The 24,355-nt window shown below is 37.6% G+C and overlaps 1 long non-coding RNA gene across 1 annotated transcript; it reads left to right on the plus strand.

Annotated features, from left to right (window-relative positions):
* Nucleotides 1-20,473: 20,473 nt before the first annotated feature.
* Nucleotides 20,474-20,878, plus strand: LOC145034186 (uncharacterized). Its single transcript, XR_013677936.1, has 3 exons — nucleotides 20,474-20,551; nucleotides 20,681-20,728; nucleotides 20,814-20,878. It is a non-coding gene; the product is annotated as an uncharacterized LOC145034186 (long non-coding RNA).
* Nucleotides 20,879-24,355: the final 3,477 nt, after the last annotated feature.

Raw genomic sequence — 24,355 nt, forward strand, 5'->3', positions numbered from 1 at the left:
GGTCTTACATCATATCCAGAGGAGATCGTCCTTGACATCATAAAGACATAACCAAAAGTACTTATGGTACAAGATAATTTCATAGAAAATGCCACATCGGGCATAGACAGAAAAACGATTCCTTTTAACAAGCAAAATAAAGTAAAGCATCTACTATTGGCAACAGTTATCCCTCTGGTGAACTCTCAGTTCAGCCAGTTGACATTCCACATCAAGTAGGTGTCTTTCGTACACCCTCTGGCGTACTCGGAGCTCTATGACTTCGGCTCGGGATTTGGCCAGTGCTTGCAGCAGGGTTTCATGGTTTCTCTCAGATCTCTCACGAGCATCTTCTAGATGAATGGTGCGAAGGGTATGAATTCTCGCATTGGCGACAACTTCGATGATCTGATGTAGGGTTGTCCTGCCTTGAATCTCATTTCGGGCCACTCTGCGGACCAAGATTGGGAAGATTCTGTCTGCTGAACCCCCATTGCTTAGGTCATAAAAGCTTTGATCACCATTAAATGGCATGGGCTGATCTTGTCCTTGGCTCCATGTTTCCAAGCATTCCAGCCACATCAAGCGTCGGGCCATGAAAAGCCAGACAAGGGTTAGGAATTGGAAAGGGAGCTTCTGGGGTTGGTTCTCAACCTCGGGTTCGGAGTTAGCACCGTCCGAAAGGTCGTCATCATGGTTATCATTTAAATGGATAGGATGATCATTCTCTGGTTCTTCTCCAAACCAATCAGTAATGACTTCGTTCAAAAGATACTGGTTGCCGTAGGGATGGAGTCCGTCCATGTTATCTACGCGAGAATTTGGGGTAAGAAAATAATTATTAGAAGAACTATCTAGATAATTATTTAGAAAATCTTCATTAGTTACATCGCTATTTGTGAAGTGCATACCAGTTATATGTAATTGAAACAGGATATGCCTTCGAATAAGTGACCTTAACTCCAAATTCACATAGAATAGGGGTAAAGTAAAATCTTCACAGATTCTAAGTCTATAACATCCTAATTACATATATCCTTAGTGTATCCATTTAGCAACTATCAACTTAGTAATGAAGATCCCGTTTTAGTTCTCAAGTATAAAGTACCTATAGTAACACCAAATACTCCTATAGTATTTTAAGTTTAATGTTATGTTCTACTGTTCTCATTGTTGTATTGTTGGTAAGATTTTAGACTTGTTGCAACCACACAACTACACTTTGGCACATGCTAGTCAACCCTCGGATAATATAGTTGATCAGGCTATATCTTCCCAGTTTTGACCATATGTCTCTAAGGTGCTGTTTGTTTTTTCTGAGGCAAAATGTTTGCAGTCTGCGGACTACATCTGTAGACCTCTGCAGTAGAAGAGGTGGACCAAACGCCTGCAGTCTGAAAAAAGAAGACTGTTTGTTTTTTTAACATCTGCTGGCTATTAAAATAAACTGAAATCTAAATAAACTGATTTTTTTAAACTTCAAAGCGATTTTTTTATATATTTTTACGACTTTATTATAAATATATAATAAATCTAGATCAACTTTTATGTATTATTATATAAAAAATAAAAATAAAAATGGTATTAATTCACATACATATTTAATTAAAACGAACAACTTTGATTGTAAAGTTATAACTAAACATTATAATTAGTGATCAAAGAATTTGATACATAAATAGATGGAAATAAACTTCAATTTTTTCAATTAAAATCTATTAAAAACGTACGATAAATATTTTCTCGAGAAATTGATGATACTCTATTAAATAAAGTTTTACAAAATTTTGGCAAAAAAATATAAGAATATATTATGATTTTTTTTTCATATTTATATAAACAACTTCAACGACTATTATTATAATAAATTTTTATTTATAAATTTGTTAAATATATCATGTTTGTATCGTCAAATGTTTTTTTTTAAGTTTTGTAATTTTTTTTTTCAAATTTTTTATCATTAATAAAGTTGGAAAAAATATAAATTAAAAAAAAAACTTAAAAAAAATATAGATATATATGTTTTTTTAGGCTAGAAGATGTCTGAATATGTTAGAAGACTCTGGTCCACATCTGCGCCAAGAAGAGGGCACGCAGACATTTTTAGGTCTGCAGTCTTCAAAAAAACAAACAGTCTGCGAAGACTAATGTCTGTGCGTGGTCTGCGCGGCGCAGATAGAAGAGGTCTCGCAGATCTGCAGACAAAAAACAAACACTACCTAAGTCCACCTGTGTTGCTCAACAATCGTAATTCTTTTGTACTATCCTAGTGACACTGATTTTAGTATGAATGCAGGCACGTATACTAAATTAAATATTTCACTATTTAACGTATAAACTCTTGGTCAGAGTATTTTTAATCCCTATGTATTTATAGTTAGTATATCTTTTATGGGTTGATATACTTAATTCACTATAAACAATGCTCTGATACCAATCTGTCACACCCCAAAACCAAGAACGGCGGAAACGTTCTGGGGCGGAGGACGTCATGTACAGTATCACAACAATGAAAAGTAGTAAACAAACAACAACATTATCCATTGCATTAATAATATAATTTTAATACAAGTGTTCTGTTAAATTATAATAAACACTAAAGTATAAACAAAATGAAAGATGAGTCTTGAACGAGCTCCACCTTCTCTAAACCTTGCATCGGTACCTGTCTACTGTTGACCTGAGGATACAAGTTATTTTGAAAGAGAGTATCAGCTTTAAAGCTGGTGACATCATTTGTATTAACATGTCTTAATTTGTATGTAAGTATTTGTGTTTGACATGTAATGAAAGACTTGAAAATGTTTTGAAAGAAAGTTCGTGTAAGTATGAAAATGTTTGTAAAACAACTGTAAATGTTTGAAAAACCCTAGAAATCCCTATGATCCCTACTATTATAAAGGGAGTCTTCTACCAAGACCTAACTGTTCTAAATGTAGTCTTCTATCAAGACTTAACTGTTCTGAATGTAGTCTTCTACCAAGACTTAACTGTTCTGAACGTAGTCTTCTACCAAGACTTAAGTAATCTGAATGTAGTCTTCTACCAAGACTTAACTGTTCTGAATGTAGCCTTCTACCAAGACCCGACTGTGCTACCATTATTATTATGATAAGACATTGTATCCTTTGGTACTAGGATACTCAAATATAATTCACCTCATCGATTATGTGAATGGGTTAAAAGATAAAGGTCATAATATAGATAACCTAAGAATTACCCTTTTGGCACTAGGGTAACTAACAATGTCAACTGAAGACATCCAATGATGTACATTTACCTCTGTTGCTAACAGTTAGGTATAGGAATAGTTAATCCCTTAAAGTATACATGTAATGGTATCAACTGATGACATTCGTGGATGTACTTTTACCTCTGTAGCTAACAGAGATTTTAGGAATGGTTAATCCCGCAAAGTATCCTTTGGTACTAGGATATTAAATCCAATCTATCTCGCCGATTATGTGATTGTATCACAAAGTGAAGATAAGAATGAGGATTATATAACAAAATCTATACATATAAAATGTACTAGTAATTCATCATATGTTATCTATGTAAACGTACTCATGTAAGTGTACTCTTGTACTCATGTAGATGTATCTATGTAGATCTACTCATGTAGGTTTATCTATGTAGATATACTCATGTAGGTGTATCTATGTAGATGTACTCGTGTAGGTGTATATATGTAAACGTATTCATGTAAATGTAGTCATGTAGAAGTATCTATGTAATAGTATAGTAATGTACTATGTGCACTAGCTATAATGTGTGTTCTCTATCTATCTAGCAAGTATTGACCCATGAATGAACTGACTCATTGTATGATATCGCGTTCTAGTAATAGTTCTAGCATCTTGGTGAACTACCCATATGGTAGCTTACTAGTAATGTAACTAGTACGTATGAACATGGAAGCATACCCTTGCTACCCAAGGGTACTGAATGGACTGGAAGAACCTTTATCACTATATATGTACACATGATATTTAACTAATATTTAAACGACCTTTGGACGGGTACCCGATTTCCCACCAGATCACATCTCAAGCGCGAAAAGGCAATAGGATGGATAGCCTTCCTAAGTTTTTTAAACATTTCTTGTATAACTATACATATATAGGCATGAAATTTGATAATATAAAAGCATAAAATAAGTTTTGTAAAACCTTTGAACATAATTATTATCTAAGAAAGATCGACTTGATGTCAATCTATAAAACGGTTTGAAAGCATGGGTTTGATAAAACAGTTAAGTATAAAGAATCATTTGTTTGAAACATAGTTGTTAATGAGTTTGAAATGAAACATGCAGAGTAAAATGTATAGTTTAATAAGGAGTTTTAAACATATAAAGTGTTTATGAAAATCATTTGAAGGAAACTGTATGGTAAAACGGCTAATGAATAGTAAATCATTTGAATGCTGCTTATTAATCACATGTGATTGATATACTAAGTAGCATGGTTTTACTTGTATCCCCCCCCCCATAAAGCATTTAAAAACATATAAAACATTGATTAAGGGGTATGAACTCGCCTGTAGCAAGTGGATCGGAAGGAAGTGTCGGATAAGTGCTTGGTGTCAAGTGAAGACGTAGACACACACAAAGATCCTAATAACATATAAAGACATATGTATATAAACAAATAGTCTTTAAACAATTAATAAACAAGTAAAGACACTCTAGGAAATGACAAACACTTTTTATAAGTGTTATGAGTGTTAAGGAGTGCATCTAAGTGTTATAGGGAAAGGCTAGTATGATCGGGGTTCATGGAACACTCTTAAAATGAGTTTAATCCGTAAGGACCAACACCCCTTGAGTTTACGGTCATAAACTCTTGAGTTTACGATCGTAAACTCCTAACCTTTTGACCATTTGTTGTTTTGAAGTCTTCTAAACTATTCCAAGCATTACTACTTCATGATTTAGCCTTAGGAAGTGTTGTGTGTCATTAAAACACTCCTAAATGGAGTTTACGGTCTAAGGATCATTTCTCCATGAGTTTACTACCTTAAACTCATGAGTTTACTACCTTAAACCCATAAGTTTGGTATTTGGGGGTTTTCAAGTCCTTAGCTCAATCATGGCAATAGTCTAGGTTAGATTTAGACATAAGGAACAACCATGGGACTTTTATGGGACTTTTATACACCTTTTGGGGTGTTTACGGTTATGGGAGATCCCCAAACCGTAAACACATAAAAATGTAAGGTTTTGGTGTTTTTGTGTGATAAACTCATCAAGGATGAATCTAGACAAGTCCCTAAGGCATGGTGAAGCATCTAGGCACCCCAAGGCACCACTGTGCACTTAATGTTGGTGTTTACGGTTTTGGGACGTCCCAAAACCGTGAACACCTTTAACTTGGTGTTCTTGGGACTTTTATTTGATGCTAACATGTAATACAAGCTTAATAAGACTCAAGGATGGAAGTACTTACTATAAGGAAGCTTGAGTTGAGCTAAAAGTCCAAGAACACTTAGTATGTGTTCTTGGTGTTCTTGGTGTTTTTGGAAAACTAATCAAAACACAAAAATGGATGGATTAAAGGATGTATAATCACTAGATTAAGTGATATACTAACTTGAAAGGGATAGAACACTTACAAGTTTGAAGATCTTGAATTAAATCTTGGATGATACTTGAGAGTGTTTTTGAGTTTACTCTTTTTGGAGTTTACTCTTTTAGGGTGAAGAAATAAAAAGTGACTAATTTGAGGAGTAAACTCATGCTTATGCATGAGTTCATGGTTTTTGGATGATTTTTTGACCCAAACATAAAAGTTTGGCCGTGAACTTCTAAGACACGAGGTGTTTGCGGTTTTTAAATTTCAAAACCCGAGACGGCACTTTCTTTCACCCGTTAGTTTAAAAAATAATATTAAAATTATCAAACGAACTTTAAATTTGCTAAAAATAAGTAATAATGTAATTGACCTATAAATCGAAGTGATTGACTTTTAGGGTTTGACCGAATGAAAATTTCGAGTTGTCACAACGTCCTCCTCCCGCACCCTCACCTGATGATAACCAGACCTCAAATCGATCTTGGAGAACCAAGATGCTCCCTGCAACTAATCGAATAAATCATCGATCCTCGGCAATAGGTAACGGTTCTTGACCGTTAGCTTATTCAGCTCACGATAATCAATGCACATCCGGAGTGAGCCATCCTTCTTCTTGACAAAAAGGATAGGCGCCCCCATGGCGAACTGCTCGGCCTGATAAACCCCTTCCCTAGCAGCTCCTGAAGCTGCAAGGATAACTCATGCATCTCCGGAGGAACAAGGCGATATGGCACCTTGGTGATAGGTGCAGCTCCAAAAACCAATTCAATATCGAACTCTACGTGCCTCTCCGGAGCCACACCCGACAACTCCTCTGGAAACAAATCCGGAAACGCACGCACTATCAAGACCTCATCAACTGACTTCGGTCTCTCTGAATCAACCCTCGCATCCATCACATATGCCACAAATCCCCTACAGCCCTGCTGTAGACTCTATCTCGCTCTGGCGGCCGAACAAAATGCTGACCCCGAGCGTGTACCCTCGTCGTACACCGTAAGAACTCCCCCACTAAGGTCTCAAATCATCACCAATTGACACTCGCAATCTATCACAGCTCCATATCGGCTCAACCAATCCATACCCACTATAACACACACGTCCCTCGTCGCGATCGGAACTAGATCTATCGGAAAATCGACACCGAAGATCTCAAGGACACATCCTCGGATCACATCCGAAGCATACACTGCTCGCTCATTAGCTATGGAAACTTGCAAAGGCCGATCCAACGCCTCCCTACGGATACTAATATGCTGACTAAATGCTACGGAAACAAACGACCGACTCGCACCCGAGACAAATAATACCAACACAGGCACAGAACTCACAAGAAAAGTACCTACGCATACCATCATATAAGCATAAAAACTCAACTAAAAAAAAGATGGAAAGAGAATACATACCAGCCACAACATCGGGCACCGCACGGACCTCCTCAGCGGTCAACTGAAATGCTCTCCCACGAGCCTTCGGGGCATCGACCTTCACCGGCCGAACCTCGGTAGTCCTAGCAGCAGGTGTTGATCCCTGTGTTGATCCCTGAAGAAGCTGCGGGAACTCGGCCTTCTGATGGCCGGTCTGGTTGCAATGAAAGCAAACCGAAAATCCCTTGCGGCAATCCCTCGTGATATGCCCCTCCTTCCCACACTTGTAGCATACCCCAGCCCTGCACAACCCCTCATGACTGTTACCGCACTTCCTACAAGTGCGGCCCTTCGCGCCCTTAGATCCCGAATCAACTGGTCTAGCCTGCTTGGCTGCCGGCTGAGACTGAGCTGGCCGCTGATCCACCCTCTGTGACTCGGCCTCCTCCCTAGCCTGAGTCTCCAACTCGATCTTCCTCTTCCGGGCATTTTCCTGAGCTCAGCAAATATCCGATAAGTCGAGTTCGCCACGAACTCCCGAATATCTCTACTCGAAACACTCAGATAACGGCTCATACGAGCCTGCTCAGATGACACCATATCAGGGCAAAACATCGCCCTCTCATGAAACTTCCTGGTGATCACTACCACAGAATCAGTACCCTGCTTGAGGGTCAAGAACTCCTAAATCAATCATTCCCTCTCCACCGGGGGAACATACTCCTCTCTGAACATAGCGGTGAACCTCTCCCAGGTCACCTCGGAAATCTCAGGCAAAGTAAAGTTCACCGTCACGAACTTTCACTAATCCTTCGCTCCCAGGCGGAGCTGGTTCAAGGCGAACTGAACCCTCAAGTGTTCTGGACAAGAACATGCATAGAAACATCCCTCGATGTCAGAGATCCACCTCATCGCGGAAATCGGGTCCTGCGTCCCGTCGAACTCTGGTGGCTTCGTGTTGATGAATTCACGGAACAACAACGAGTCACCTCCCTGAGGTCTGGCAGCAGCAACAGCAGTAGTAGCTGCAGCTACAGCAGCCTCAGTCAGCGCGTCGTACCGCTCATCAAAAGTCTCAATCAACATGGTCTTGATGTCCCCAAACATCTCAGGAATCTCAGACCGCATGGCAGCAGCTACCTCCTCATGAATCAATCGACAAATCTCCTCGTCGCTGACACCACTGCTCTCAGGTGTGTGTCGGGTCCCAACCATGATGCCTCTGAAATACAACAAAAGTTAACCAGAGACTCGATCGAGCATACACAAACTCAATGACGCAACCCTACTTGTCCTCCGTTGTCCAAAAGATTCTTACTTGGAATGCCCACTGATCCAGTGTCTTCAGTAGTACGATCCCTATACTACTGACCACACCGCATCAGTATTCACTCCAAGTCCTCCTCCTTGGATCTTGGATTACAAGTACTCTATTCTCATGAGCTCCTAACTACTATCTACTCGATCTCAAAGCATCTCAGCAGCAGAAATCTCCTAGGCTAAGGCATCACAAATCAGGCCACTCTAGTCCTAATATGTATACCTAGCCTACTCTAGCATGCATAATGTAACATAACATATCTCATAACTAATAATGTAAGGGTACTTTGGGGATTCACCATTTGGGCGCTGGCTGATCGTACACACGGCTCTGCTCTGTTTTTCTCAAAACTCTTTTTACTCTTTTCAAAAGTTTTACTTCATTATCAAAATTTTCCTCAAATCCTCGGTTTGAGTTCAAATACGCCCGAAGATGCATCCGAATCCCTCAAACCAAGGCTTTGATACCAACTTGTAACAACGTAAATTTTCAAAACAATTTTTCATTTTTAAAACATTCATTCACTCATAAAATATTCTCAAAACACATTGTATCAATTTGTATCATCATAAAACATCTTCCCAAGATCTCAAAAAAAAATCTCCAACGCGTGTGTGTACGAATCATGTCGGCCCCTTCCCGCGCTCATCACTAGTACCTGAAACACATAACACAACAACTGTAAGCATAAATGCTTAGTAAGTTCCCCAAAAATACCGCATATAATAAATATGCCACTCAAGGCCATAATACGACCTTTCGGTCGTTGTGTCTCAGCAGGACCCTCCAATCCCGTAGCTCGTTGGACACTCTGGTCCGGTCATAGCTCGTTAGACCCTCTAGTCCACACAATATACCACTCTAGGTAACGTATAGTGAGAAGACTCACCTCAATGTCTCAGTAAGTATCTGACTCGGAAGAAATGTGATCTAGCCTCCGCCTAATCACATAAAGTAAATACTCCCATAAGTACAACTGTACTCAACCCTAAAAGTCAACAACGTCAATGGTCAAACTTTGACCCGACTCATCGAGTGCACTAGGGCGACTCGGCGAGTCTACACGTGTCCACTGACTCTCTTAGTCCCCCTCTTGGCACATCGAGTTCTTCCCCTGACTCGATGAGTTCCACCTGGCATGAATCGTGGGGCCACCCCGACTCAACTCGCCGAGTCTTAAGAACAACTCGGCGAGTTCCACTTCCACTTAGTCTCCCCTGACTCTCCCTGACTCACCGAGTTATTCCCCAACTTGGCAAGTCCACTCACTGGGTGATTAACGGGCAACCTTCATACTACTTGCCGAGTCTATTCTTCGGACTCGGCGAGTTCATGCCATGCACAATCTCTATACAACTCCTGAGGTCAAATCTGTTCCATACAAGCATAGATCTGGCCTCCCCAAGCCTAATAATATCGTAAAGTTCGGACCTTGGCACTCATATAACATCTAAATGGTCCAAAATGGTGATTTAGCCCCAAAAATGACATTCCAAGCTCATGACTCCCAAAATGACTCATAAAGCTCCAATGGTTAAGGCCTCTGGACCTCCTTGGGACCAGATCCATAACACAAACTCGAGAAGGGACCAAATGCTCTACTTAATCAACCTCTAAAAGGGTTAGAAAACCCTAACACAAAGGATCAACACCAAAACTGAAGAAAGTCCAAGAATAATACCTCAATACAGTCTCTATGAGCTCAAAAACCACCAAAATCACACCTCCTTCAGCCTCCTCTTGCCTTGGTCACTTCCTTCTTGCAAAAACACCCACAAAAGGATCAAGAATGGCCTCTCCTTCCTCATAAATGCTCTAGATCTCTTAGGGTTTCTCTTTGGGGGTTGGTGGCTGCAAATGACGGCCCTAAGACCCTTTAAATAGGTCTCAAATCCTGGAAATTAGGGTTTCATTAAACAGCGTGGACTCGCCGAGTCCACTCATGAACTCGCCGAGTCCAGCTGTGAATTCGCATACGAATCCGCGACCATACTCAGCAAGTCTAGACACCAACTCGCCGAGTCTCCCCTCAACACCCAAAAATAAAAGAACAAAAATATAATACCTCAGAAACCGGATGTTACAGAATACATAGAACTCACTCTGGGTGATAGCTCCACTTGCTCTGCTCATTCTCCAAAGTACCACCGAACTCTGAAACTCTACCCATCGCAGGTTCTAACTATTCTCTCAATAGGCACCACATTACTCATCTAGGCATCTCTCCTTGATTACTCCTCTACTCAAATCCCCGAGAAGGATTTCAACTGAATACTCTCACTCATACTCAAAAGCGCATCACATATAACAGCACCTCCTAGGCTAAGGCATCACAAATCAGGCCACTCTAGTCCTAAGATATGAAATACCTAGCCTGTCTCTAGCATGCATAATATCTCATAAAATGTATCATAAATATCTCATAACACTAAAGTAGGGGTATTTTGGGAAATCACCGTTCGGGCTCTGGCTGATTGTACACACTGCTCTTTCTCGCTTTCTCTTTGAACTCTTATTCACTTTTAGAAAATCATTTCTTTGAAAACTTTTCTTACTTCCTCAGTTTGAGTCCAGATTTACCCAGGTGCATCTGAATCCCTCAAACCAAGGCTCTGATACCAACTTGTTACACTGAAATTTTCAAAATGAAATTTTCATTTAACATAGTTTATCTCTTTAACACTTTTCATAAAAATCTCCTTTTTGTTTTAATTACAATACATGACTCTTTTGTTCAATCAATTAATAAACCAAGATTCTCAAAACAAACTCTTCCTCTGGTGTGTAAAATCGAGTCGGTTCCGTCCCGTGATCCTGAGAAAACCTAAAACACATAACACAAAACACTGTTAGCACGAAGCTTAGCGAGTTCCCCAAAATACCACACATATCACATACTAGCCACTTGAGGTTGTAACTCTGTGCTCCCTTGGGCCCTAACTCTGTGGACCCTCTGGTCCTAGCTCTGTGAACCTTCCGGTTCTAACTCTGATATACACATGGCATAAATCACATAGAAATAATGCAGTGCAACACATCACATAGATAGCATACAATAACTCTGTCACATAACTTTAATTACCTACTCAAGCTAAAGTATAGTGAGAAGAATCACCTCATACATCTCGGTAAATCTCTGACTCGGTAGAAATATGGTCTAGCCTCCGCCTGATCACATAAGGTAAATACTCTCATAAATATAACTCTCAAGACTAGAATCAACTGTCTCTTGGCAACCTCAGAAGGGTAAAAGACCATTTTACCCCTCTCTTGGCTCAACGGCCCCATTGTTGACCAAACCCTAAAAGTCAACAAAAGTCAACGGTCAAACTTTGACCCGACTCGTCGAGTGCACTTGGGCGACTCGGCGAGTCTACATGTATCCACTATCTCTCCAGTCTCGCTTGGCACGTCGAGTCTTTCCCCTTGCTCAACGAGCTACACCTGGCATGAATCGCGGGGCCACCCCGAATCAACTCGCCGAGTCTCAAGATCAACTCGGCGAGTTCCACCTTGAGCTCCAGTCCTCTATTCCCCCTCTGACTCACTAAGTCATTCCCCAACTCAGCAAGTTACTCACTGAGTGACTATTGTATTCCATTCAGAACTCCTCGCAAATTATAAAAACCCTTTTGACTTTGACCCAGCAAGGGGTGGCCCTTGACTAGGAAGTTAAGCAAGAGAAAGAACCTTTGGAATTCCAAGTGAGAGACCAAATTCTTTAGGAATGGCTTAATACGCTTCGTAAAACGTGGAAAGCTAAATCCAATATAGTTAGGACCTCCGAGATTCTTACCAGAATTGGTCCTGTATCTCACAAACTAGACCTACTCCGAGAACTCAGTAACGTACATTTTACTCTTCACATCTCGATCTTGAAACTGTACCTTTCCGTTAGGACTCTCGTAAGCCCACTCGATGAGATCGAGATTAACGAGATCCTCGCCTTCGTATTTAGAACCGTAGTGACCCTCGACCAGGAGGTCAAGCGGTCGAAGCAACGCTGTCGCCCGTTAGTGAAGGTTTGTTGGGATACCAACCGAGGACCCGAATTCACTTACGAGCGTGAGAGCCAATCGATTAGGAAGTTTCCACCTTACGACTCGATCATTCCTACCTACTTCCTTACATAGATTCTAATTTCGGGACGAAATTTCCTCTAACAAGGGGATGATCTGACAACCCGAAATTTCCATTATGTACAAACCATATCAAGTCAGTAGAAGATTAGAACAGTTACAGTAAATTTCCAGACTTTTAGTACAAGTTTGAGTATTTCAGGTTTACACTTAAGGAGATATCAGGAGAGTGGATGTACTAGGGTTTTGTGCAACTCTATTACTCCAAAACTCTATGATATTATTGTTCATTGCGTGAATAAAATATTTTCTGCCAAAACCATTTCTTTTACCTTCTTGAACAAAACTATATCTATATACTTATGTTCTTATATATGTATTGATATTATAGTTTTCATCCTTCATTCAGTTTCCCACACTCTTATGTAACAAGGGTGTATAAACCTGCTTGGACAATCAATTACCTTCCAGTTAACTATTATAGGGATAGTTAGGAGATACAAAACATTATTCCTATTACAAGGAAATTTCACCAAAGTCAGTTCATTCATGAGTCTATACTATACATTACATGTTACATGAATACGTCTACATCGATACGCTTACATGAATACATTTACATATATAGATTTATTTATACACACTTACATGGATACTTGTACCTAGATTTACTAGGATGATTTACTAGTACATTATGTGTAAATTGTCCTGCCTATCCTAGTTCAACGGGATGTCTAGATGGGACTAACCAATCCGGAACCCACCTATTAGCAACAGTGGTAGATAAACATCTATGGATGCCTATGGTTATTATTTATATTAGGGGTACCTTTACGGGACTAACCATTCCTTTAGCCTACTGTTCGCTACAGAGGTAAATGACCATCTACGGATGCCTATGGTTAATACTTATATTAGGAGTACCTTTACGGGACTAACCATTCCTTAAACTTGCTGCAGATACAGAGGAAAATTGAACAATCTACGGATGTTCAAAGGTTATACATTAGGTAGTCGCAATGTAGTGTTGATCCTAATACAAAAGGACAACACTTACATGATTATATTTTTCTTATTACTTTATTTCATGATACATCTACGTAAACGATGAGTTAGACTAAGTACTGTTAGTAATAGTAAAAAAGAAGGAAACCCATCTTTGTTATAGCAAAACACACAAGTCTTGGCAGAAGACTACTTACAAAACACACGAGTCTTGGTAGAAGACTACTTACAAAACACACGAGTCTTGGTAGAAGACTAATTACAAAACATACGAGTCTTGGTAGAAGACTACCTTCAAAACATTCAGGTCTAGGGTTTCATACTTATATTAACTGTTTCATTCAAAGATTTACAAGGCATTCATAACAGCTTTCCAAAACAAATCAAAGACACATTAATACTTATGAATTCACCAGCTTTACGCTGATACTCGCTTTCGAAATAACTTGATTCTCAGGTCACCAGTTAGATAGGTACGATGGCCAGGTTTTGAGAAGACGGAGCACAGACAAGACTCATCTTTTATTTTTGATTACATATTTTGGTGTCTTATTACAATTAAAGAACACACATGTATTAAAACTTTACTTTTAATGCAATGGATGATGTTTTTGCTTGTTTACTACTTTACACTGTTATGATACTACATACGACATCCTCCACCCTGGAACATTTCCGTCGTTCTTGGTTTTGGGGTGTGACACTTTTACCCTTCTGTGGAATTGTAGGAGTGGATTTAATCTAGCCTTTAAGAGCTATTGTTTATTTGATAGTGTTGTTTATGTGTTTAGGCGGAGGATAGACCAGTGTGTTCGTGTGCGAGATTATCCGAGATACCCGAGGTGAGTATTCTCATTATACATTACCTAGAGTGGTATTTATGTGTTGACCGAAGGGTCTTGTATGCTATGTGTATGTTTGAGATTATGTGCATTTTGGTTGTCTGTATGCGGTATGTTGTATAGACCAGACCGGAGGGTCCAACAATAAGACCGGACCAAAGGGTCCAACGATACAAACTGGATCGAAGGGTCCGACTAGCTATGACCGGACTAGAGGGTCCAACGAGCTACGAGACTGGAGGGTCCCGCTGAGACACATCGATCGGAGGGTCGTACTGTAGCCTCGAGTGGCGTATGTGTTGTATGTGGAATTTTGGGGAACTCACTAAGCCTTTGTGCTTACAGTGTTTGTGTGATGTGTTTCAGGTACCAGTGCGGATCGCGGGAAGGCGCCGGCATGACCAGTACACACTATCGGAGTTTTATATATTTGATCTTGGGATGTGATTTTATGAATTTTTTATATGATACATTGAGAATTGGGAATTTTATGAATGAAATTGCATTATTACAAAGTGAAAAATTGTTTTGAAATTTACGTTGCTACACATCCTTTGGGACACCTATGAAACAGACTATGACAAGACCCTTAATGATCTTATCTATTTGTTAAGATCAACTTCCTGAAACTTTATGGACATTGACAATGGTGACACTGGAAATACAGAAAAAAAAACATTCTCTTCCCAAGGAAAGGGATTGACCATAGTCAACTAGGTTGACCAAATGGTAAAGAGAAAAGCTAAGTTTGTGATAGTCCCGTGTACCATTATCAAAGGGTCCATATGTTTATATTGCCAAAGGAAGGGTCATTAGTTGCGAAGCTGCCTAATTTACCTAAGGATGTTAAAGTCAATAAATTTGACTCTACTTCAGGTAAAGTCCACTATCTAACTCTGTTAAGTTTCTATTCTGAGATTCCTGATACATGATGTGATTGGGTCACATGGTAATGTTGTAAAAATCAAAGAAAAGTAAAGTAACTTAAAGAAAGAATATGCTGAATCTGATCACATAGATGGATTTCTATCGCGTAGTTTGAAAATCGGATTCTTGAGCTACTTCTTACGAGTTATGAGATATTGCTTAGGAATAGATAAGAACAAGTTTTCATATGGATTGTAAGGATAAGTTTTTCCGCATAGTTTTAAAATAAAAGAAAATTTTTGATTTTATTTATTTTAAAATATCCTTACAATGGCATTTGAGGAAAAATTGTTGCTTATATGATTCCATTAATAGCAAGATTGGAAATATGAAATTGATTTATTCATTTGTGGTAATGTCTAAATTTACCAAATAAGGAAAGATTCTCATCACCCAAGTTACAGTTGGACCGGAACTTGGAATCATGCAAGTTGTATAACATGATGAATGAGAACTTTGAAGTATTGGAATATTAAGACTAACTACTTATTCAGATGGATGTGTGAGTCAAGTAATGGACTAAGGGATCGAGTACATAGTCATGTGCACTGATTAAGTCCACCACAAAAGATTGATAAGACTATTCGTCATAGTTTACTAAAGCTCAGTAAATATGATTATACTTACAAGCTTAAGTGTAACTCTGAGACATTGGAAAAGGTTTCAATGCATGGCAGAGCGAATAAGAAGAATCAAATTAGGCAGAATGATAAAAGTTTCTCAAATCTGAAAAGATGGGAGAGTACTTTAGTATCAGCTTTGTGATCATCTTAATGATTAAGAAAACATATCAAAATTAGTTCTCCAAGGAAGTCTTAGTGCATTCTTATGACTAAGAAGAAGGGATCTTGAATTGTTGAAATGGTTAAATCAAGAAGATGAGTCATACTTCGTTCCAATACAAGTCTTAGAGTCATACTCCAAGATTGTAATTTGAGTGACATGTCTTTAAGAAGGTTTAAAACACGTGTCAAATGTAAGAGTAAAAGTGTCTTACTCTTGTTCATTTGAAGTTGGTAAGTTGTGATGTTTTGGATAAAACAAAGACCAACTTAGGCCAACTGTGTGAAGCGTTTGTCTTGATAAAGAATCCGCACTATCCCTTGAATATTTGACAAGAGAGTCTTATATGTCAAGAGGACATTGGGAGTCTTAAAGGTCTTGAAAGTCTCAAGAACTAATCAAGAATGAAACCTGAATTTCCTTACTAGCACACAACTTGAGGTTTATAACCTATCGTGTTGACATATTCTGTGCCCATTCCAGTTAAAGTTGGCTTTGCATATGAGTTCTTAGAGTTCTCAATATGTTGCACAACAACTTGGAAGCAATGGCAGGCCCTTGAGCTGCCAGGTGGTAAGAAATTAAGATTGAGTTCAATCCATATGAGTTTGGATTTGTCATTATCCTTGTCTTGTGACTATGGTTTTAACAATTCACATGGATAAGAACACATACACCATTAAATCTAAGTATCATAAGGTTTCTCTCCGATTCATGAAAATGATGGTGAGGAAACACTTTCACTAAGTAGATTTTAGTTAGATAGAAATTGTGATATTTGCATTCTCAAAGTCGTTAGTGAAGCGTGTGTGGTTTACCGGCACACTAACCTGGACTTGTGAGAAGTGGCAAAAAAAAGGTCTCACTACAAGAAAAAGACCCTTTTACGACGCGCAAACAATGACACTCACTGATTTATGTTACGCAAAAGAGAGTAATATTAAAAAAGTATCGTCTCTTCAAAAAATTTAAGGATTTATGTCACGCATTATTGCGTGCCCTTAAATTAGTGTCTAAACGATAAAAAAGAAAAACACGGAGGGCACCTATAATAAAATGTGTATCGTCTAAAGATGTCGCTTTATAAATTTTAATGGAACGCCCGTTCCATAAGGGGGAAAATGAAATCCTAAAAAATTAAAAACCCCGCATCTTTTTCTTATTTCCCTCTTGTCGAGATCATCAACGCACCTTCCTTTCCCTCTTGTCTCTCTCGGTCGCTACCTAGGGTTTTTATTGAAAGCTTGAATCGATCGACTGAGTTAACCAAAGGTCAAGCGAACCGGGAAAGGGTTTTCATTGAAATCTAGTGTTACTCTTTGAAATCGAATCCAATCCTACCTTCGCCCCATCCTTCTTGTCTCTATCAGTTGCTACCTAGCGTTTTTCGTGAAAGCTTGAATCAGTTGACTAGGGTAACTAAAGGGTAAGTGAACCGGGAAAGGGAAGCAATAAATCCAACACTCACTCTCAAATCGATTCTACTGGACAAGGTTTCAATTTGGGGCTCTCTAAATTCTTATCGATTCTACTTTCATTCAAGCTTACATCAATTTTTTTGGTATATAGTAACCGAAGCTTACATTCTCATCGATTCCACTTTCTCTCTCTGAATGAAAATATCTCATATTCTCTAAAAGCCCTAAACCAGCCACCGCCGACTATCACCTCCACCATTGTTGACGTCGTCCTACTTCCCAGATGGTATGTGTGTGTGCGCGGCAAGACTGAACAGAAAATGCGAAAGAAAAGAAAAAATGAGCAGAAAGAGAGAGAAGAGAGTTTAAGGCCGAGAGGAGGATGCATCGGAGCTGTGGTACTGCTTTTAACGTCTTTTCAAAATACATTAACCTTATTATGGGCTTGAAGGAAAAGATGATCGTTTCCTCTGTTTTGCAGTTCTATATGGTATGGGGTCGCCCTGATATGGCTTAGAGAAGTGTACGTCATCTCTGAAGATCACAATCATCCATACCTTATTTTGAATTTCGCTCTCTCTTTCTCTCTCTCTCTCTCTCTCTCTCTATCTCTATCTCTCTAAACATTTTCTCTCTTCATTCTTTCTAAAACCCTAGCCTATCATCATCGCAGAGGAATTTTCGTGTTGTTTTCCACCATCTGTGTTGGATGAGACCAATTTTCACTTGACCAAGCTTTGAATTGGAAAAAAAATAGTTGTGGTCAAACTTGGTTGTTGGTTCCATTGAAAAGATTAAGTCAGAGGTTGTCCGAAAAGTTGGCGAAAAAGGAGCAGGAGCTGAGAAGTTGCTTCCTGTTATTCTGGATTCTGTCCATTTTAAAGGTGGAACATTATTGTTGCTTGCATATGGGGACAATGAGCCCAAGTAAATCTGAAGATGTGCTTTCTATTTACCAAAAGTAGTATATATTCACAGACTAGATCACTCTCTATAACGTAGCCAAATATGGGATTTCTATTTACCATTGGAAACATAAACATACACTTGAAAGCAAATTTGTAGCTCTTGTTTATCATCTGGATTCGACGGAGTAATCTTGTAGGGAGTTGTTGACTTTTGGTTTTCCTTTTACAGGATTATTTGAATATTAAATTCAAGGAAACAGGACATAGCAACATGTATTATCCACAGGTAACTATTAAGTTATTGTCTTTTTGTTGATGATTGAATGCACTGAACTAAATAATGGATGTTACTTGCAGATTATTACAAATTTCTCATTTCAATTAAGAAGTTTACTTTCTTACCCTTTACTTTTTTTTCCTTTCTTATTTTTTTATTATGTAGAAAAGCGTAAAATCACTTGCATCTGGAATATCAGAGTCTGAAGAATTAAGGCAAACTTCCTGGCAAAAAACCTTCCAAGTGAGTCAATGTCAGTCAATATGAAGTACATTCAAGAGGTACAAAACCCTAAACCTTGTCTCCTTTTCAAATCTTATTTGATATTTTACTTCCTTACCCTTTGTATGGTTTGTGGAGAGTCAAATTGAGAGTTACAAAGTATCTTTAGCTATGGGCTGTAGACAATCTGAAGAGTAGGAATGGTTGCCATAGTGTTGATCTCATTTATCTTGACTTAATGACTCAAAGGTTCCTACTGAAAACTTGTTCGATGTTTGAAAAAAAATATAGTTTTTCTTCTATTTGAGTTAATTATTTTTATATATTTATTTATTTATTTATGTGATTTACAGGTTAAAACTAAATGCTGGTCTTGTCCCGAGTTTTTCCATTTCATATGAATTGAATGATGTAAATATTAATAAGGTAAAACGGTTGTATTTATATATTTGCAAAGGAACATTCAACCATGAAGTTTTTATTGTTTATATAACTTGCATTATTTACATCTTATTTTTTTCATGTAGATTTTTAAAGACGTGGAAGCTTGCACTGCATTTAGATTTGTATTTAATGGTGGAGCAACATAGAAGCATGTTGGTGGGACAAACTTGGCAAAAGAAATTCAAGTAACCATCTTCATACTGGAAACAAAATGAATTTTCATATAAATTTATTATATAATATGTGAATTCAATGGATAGTTTTAGCTCTACTTCTAATTTGTATTTTTGTATAATTTTAGAAAGAGGAAGTAGCCTTATCAAGGGCCACTTTCTAGTGGTTGCTGGGGCTACCCTTTATGATGTTAACAATGTTAATTACTGAGGTAATCTTCTTGTCTTTTAACATTTTTGGTCAAAGGGAAATTTTGTCATTTAGCTTAATGGATCACTTTTGAGTTATGCACGAGTTCTTTGTGAAAACTGCTAATAGAATTGAACTCATGGCTATGTTGGGTTATTTGGTGCTATTATTAGTGATGAAGATTGAGACAATATTTTTTTGAAATAAAGAATTTAAAAATAAATAAATAAATAAAACTTACAGATCAGAACAAATAAAATCAGATTTACATCTTTGATGCAAAAAGATGAATAGAAACTAATTAATCAAAAGGTGGGTTTTGGTTAGCAACAATAATTGTTATTTTCCCTTTGTTTTTGTCAGATGTTTCCAAGAGGACGCACGTATCGTTACCCGGGTCGCAATGCACCGGATTCAAATCTCAAGGGTGGCATGTTTCCTCGGTATGAAGGTGCAGCAATGGGCCAGCCAATGCCAATTACAGCTTTGGCTTCTTCCCTTGCTAATGCCCCTCCTGAACAGCAAAGGACAGTATGTATGTTATTTTACATTTTCTTAATTATTCGGACTAAAGTTGCAATTTTGTGTAAAGCATAGGGACCAAATATGGAACTTACTCTAATAATTAAATCAGGGTGTTAACATATGATATGTTTTTTAAATGAATGGACAGATGTTGGGTAAGAGTTTGTATCCACTGGTGGATCAGTTGGAACCTGAGAATGCTGCTAAAGTAACAGGAATGCTTTTGGAGATGGACCAAACAGAAGTGTTACATTTGCTGGAGTCACCAGATGCTTTGAAAGCAAAGGTGTTTGAGGCAATGGATGTGTTGAGGAATGTGAACAACACCACCAACACCATTATTTATATATATCATTTAATAAATCTTTTACACATTTGAATTGAAGTTATTAAATAATAGATATTGTGTATTTTGTTGTCTGCAGTATGATGACACGGAGAAATGAAGAGAGATGGCTAAAAACTCTTTAGAAAGATACACTCATTATTATGAAAGATGGGCTACAAACCAATTCGTAAGCTTACATTATTATTGTTATAACTTATAATATCGTTTCTATTTATATAAAAAAACTCTTGACTTTTATACGATGTTTTATAATTTATAAGTTTTAACAGGATAATTATTGTTTTCTGTTCTGCAGTCTAGACAAAAGGCCCTGGCAGATCTTCAGCAAATGCAAAGCACACATGTATGCCATTTTTTTATATATTTTATACGTCTTCTAGTTTTTTTATTAAATCTGTAACAAATAGATTTAATTTTTGTTTTTGTAGCTTGAGAAGCTGAGTGACAAGCAGTGCCAGCCTGAATCACAACTAAAGTTCATCACAGAGGCCTGACTACAGGTGCACATTTTTTATTAATTGGTGACATGTTCAGGATGATAACATATTTGTTGCGCTTAATTTATGGATTGATAACATTAAAAAAATCACATCTCATAGTATTTTCAAAGTAATGAAAAAGATGAAGACGCTTCAGAGGCTGGAAATGAACTTGTAAGTATCTAATCTACTGGTTTCTTGATCCTTGTAACTTTTTATTCAAACTTTTTACTGATTCTTTTGGAGTTGATTGTAGGTAGGAGTTGTCTCTGATCAGAATTTATTGGAACTTCTGGAGTTAGCAATGTCATCAAACACAACTGAAACTATGAAAAGAGCCAAAGAACTGATGGAATTGGGAGTTTACCATATGGTCCTCATGTCGCAAACGGCTACACTTATTATGGACATTGTTGCTGGAACATATCAAGTAATTGAAGCTAGTGCTGACTCATTGTTTGATGGTAGAAGGTGTAAGTTCTTCTCAACTTTTTACTTTATTATTATATTTTGATTATTATTATATTTTGATTACTATAAACTGAAACTATGGATACGTTGCTAGGTAACCTTCTCAACAACAACATTCTACTTAAGAAGGTGAGTAATCAAGATTAAGGGAGACTTGTAATCATGTTTGACATTCCTTTCCAGTAAGAAACAAAGTTGTATGATTATTTGTTAGTTTTATAGAAATGTATAACCCATGTTAGCAATGTATTATTTTTGTTTAACATTTGAATGATTCTTTGTATGACATTACAATTTGTGCAATTTATTTTATTTTTTGAGTATGAAATTTTATTTTATATTATGCAATGGATTGTATTTTTTGTATATGGTATTTTATTTCTATTATGAGAAATTAAATGCAAATTAATTTAAAAATTAATAAATATATAAATTTTTTTTTAACATTTAAATTTACGATACGCAAAAATGTGTGTCATCTTCATTTATGACATGGCCTTTCTTGATACGCATTGCGTGTCATTAACACGCGCGTCGTAAGGTTACAACACGCGAATGCGTGTCATCTTCCTTTATGACAGGGCCTTCCTTGATACGCATTGCGTGTCGTAAATGCGCGTCGTAAATGAGCGTCGTAAATGCGCGTCGTCTATAGACGACGAGCAAAAGCGCGTCATCTCTCTTTATGACAGGGCCTTCCTTGACACGCATTTGCACGTCGTCTGAGCCTTTTACGTCGCACAATGAGCATCGTAAAAGGCTGTTTTTCTAGTAGTGTCTAACTATTATGATTACGGCATCCCTCTTCATAATTGTTTAGAAACACAAGTGTGCTATCTAAGGGAAGGTATATGATTTTGATAAAGTTCTATCAAAACAATCCAGTATCGGAAATCTGAACTTTGGTAAGAAAGTCAATAAAGTATTGATTTCTAGAAGTCCAGTTGATTTCTGAGTACATGTCAAAGCTAGTGGGAGCATAAGTGTTATGCTAATGATCATCATGCTAGTGGGAGCATGATAATTATGATAAGTATTGCAAGCTAGCAATGTTAATTATAGAAAACAAAAGATTTCAATTGGGAAAAGTTGTTTTGCTATAATTAAGGGAGAGGAAATTATACTTCATCTCAAATCTATAAGCTTAGATCGTGAGGTTTTAATCATTTAGTCAAGAAAATATATATGAATTTCATGTTGGAATGGCTCAACATAAGGAAATTCTGTATATGGGTCCATTATTTGCGTTCTTCAATTCGATTATGATTACGGCATCCCTTTTCATAATCTGAATTATGAGAACTTGGAAAATAGAAATGGAAATGTTATAGCAAAAGACTGGTTTAGTCTTTATGTGAGACATCATGAATCGTGTCCCATATGCTTCGGATATAGGATCGATTACATGTGCTATATTCATCCTTTCTAAAAGTTTCCAAATGCCTGGGGCATTAAGAAGGGAAAAGGTTTAGAACTGGATATGACTAAAAGGATTAAACAATTGTTGAGGACAATCTAAGGCTTACCAAAGATTGGTTGCTCAAGGACAATTGGAAGTATAGTGATAATTCTGGAAGGACCATATTGACATAATCTGTAAGAAGGCAACTCTTGTTCAGAAGTGATAGTCAAAATGAATCTGGAAATGTTTCAAAGTTAGAATTTTCAATCTGTTTAAGATTAGGAAACTTAATGCAAGAAGGATGTTTCCAAGGAAACGATCTCCTTTGGAATATTTTGTAATGATTGTTGCCAAGTCTTTGTGAATTTGTGCATAATCATTACAAGAGGATCAATGCATATAAGTTTAGAATCTAACAGATTTCAGTAAATGACATGAATTTGGAATTCTTGTATTTACAGTAAGGATTTAGGAGTGTGAAAAGAGAATCATTGAAGGTATGTTCAATTGATCTACTTCACAAAGTAAAGATCATAGAAAAACATAGTATGCATACTTGGTGTATGGCATGACTAGTGTTTAGAAAACATAGTGTACATGCTTGGAGCATGGGACAACTATTTTTTTAAATTCAAGAATAAAGTTGATAGCTGAAACAGTATACAATGAATAATGTGTAATCATATGGTGATAAATAAAAGGTTTTTTATTTATGTTCATAGGTTTTGATACCATATTGGATTCAATTATTATTGTGTTTCACTTTGCATGTTTTGACTTCCCGAATAAACTAGGTTATTCTTCCGGAATGACTAAGTTATTCAAACCATCCACAGTCGGTCATATGTTGGAAGTAGATATGAATTAAGACTGTCATGGGTTGGCTTGTAGAGGTCTAAGGTGTTGGACAAAGGGCTACAACACTCATGAGTGCTCATAAGTTCTGAGTATTGGATTCAACCCGCGCTCATTGGAATCACTCATGGATTTTATCACGAGTGATCATGAGACGATAATATCTTATATTCTTCAAACCTAGAGATATGAGTTGTTACTATGAGTTGATAGTACATTGATTGCACGAAACCGCATTTGGTAACTCGGTGTTATAAAACGTGCCTTTGTGTATGATTCAACAAGTAGTAGAACAAGCCATATGAGTCGAAGTTTATCCATTCCTTTTACCTTCGGGATAAAAGCGATATCTGTGGGCCCCTCGATGATTTGATGATGACAAATGGAAGTGCTCGGCCGGGCCAGGACTGATTTGATTTGTTCAATTAGTCAGTCGTCATAAATCGGAAATCGGGAAACAAAAAATGGACAGAGAGAATGATTATAATCCATGTATCAGTCCATATGATATCTAGAATGGAGGAATATATGATCCCTTATCTAATGGACAAATCATTGACAAAGGTTAGAGTTCATCTACAAGGTCAAAGTTCGACAGAAGCTTTTGAGAGCTACGATTGCCAGTTGGTTCCTAAATTCATACGCAATAATAGTTTTAGACTTATCCAAGTGGGAGACTGTTGGATTAATGTCTAAGTCCATAACTATAATTGGTAAGACTTGACCCGACCCGGCATGGTCCATTTGGGTTGCATGGCATCAT

Source organism: Lactuca saligna, chromosome 3, assembly GCF_052625555.1.
Source record: "Lactuca saligna cultivar CGN05327 chromosome 3, ASM5262555v1, whole genome shotgun sequence".
Taxonomy (NCBI): Eukaryota; Viridiplantae; Streptophyta; class Magnoliopsida; order Asterales; family Asteraceae; genus Lactuca; species Lactuca saligna.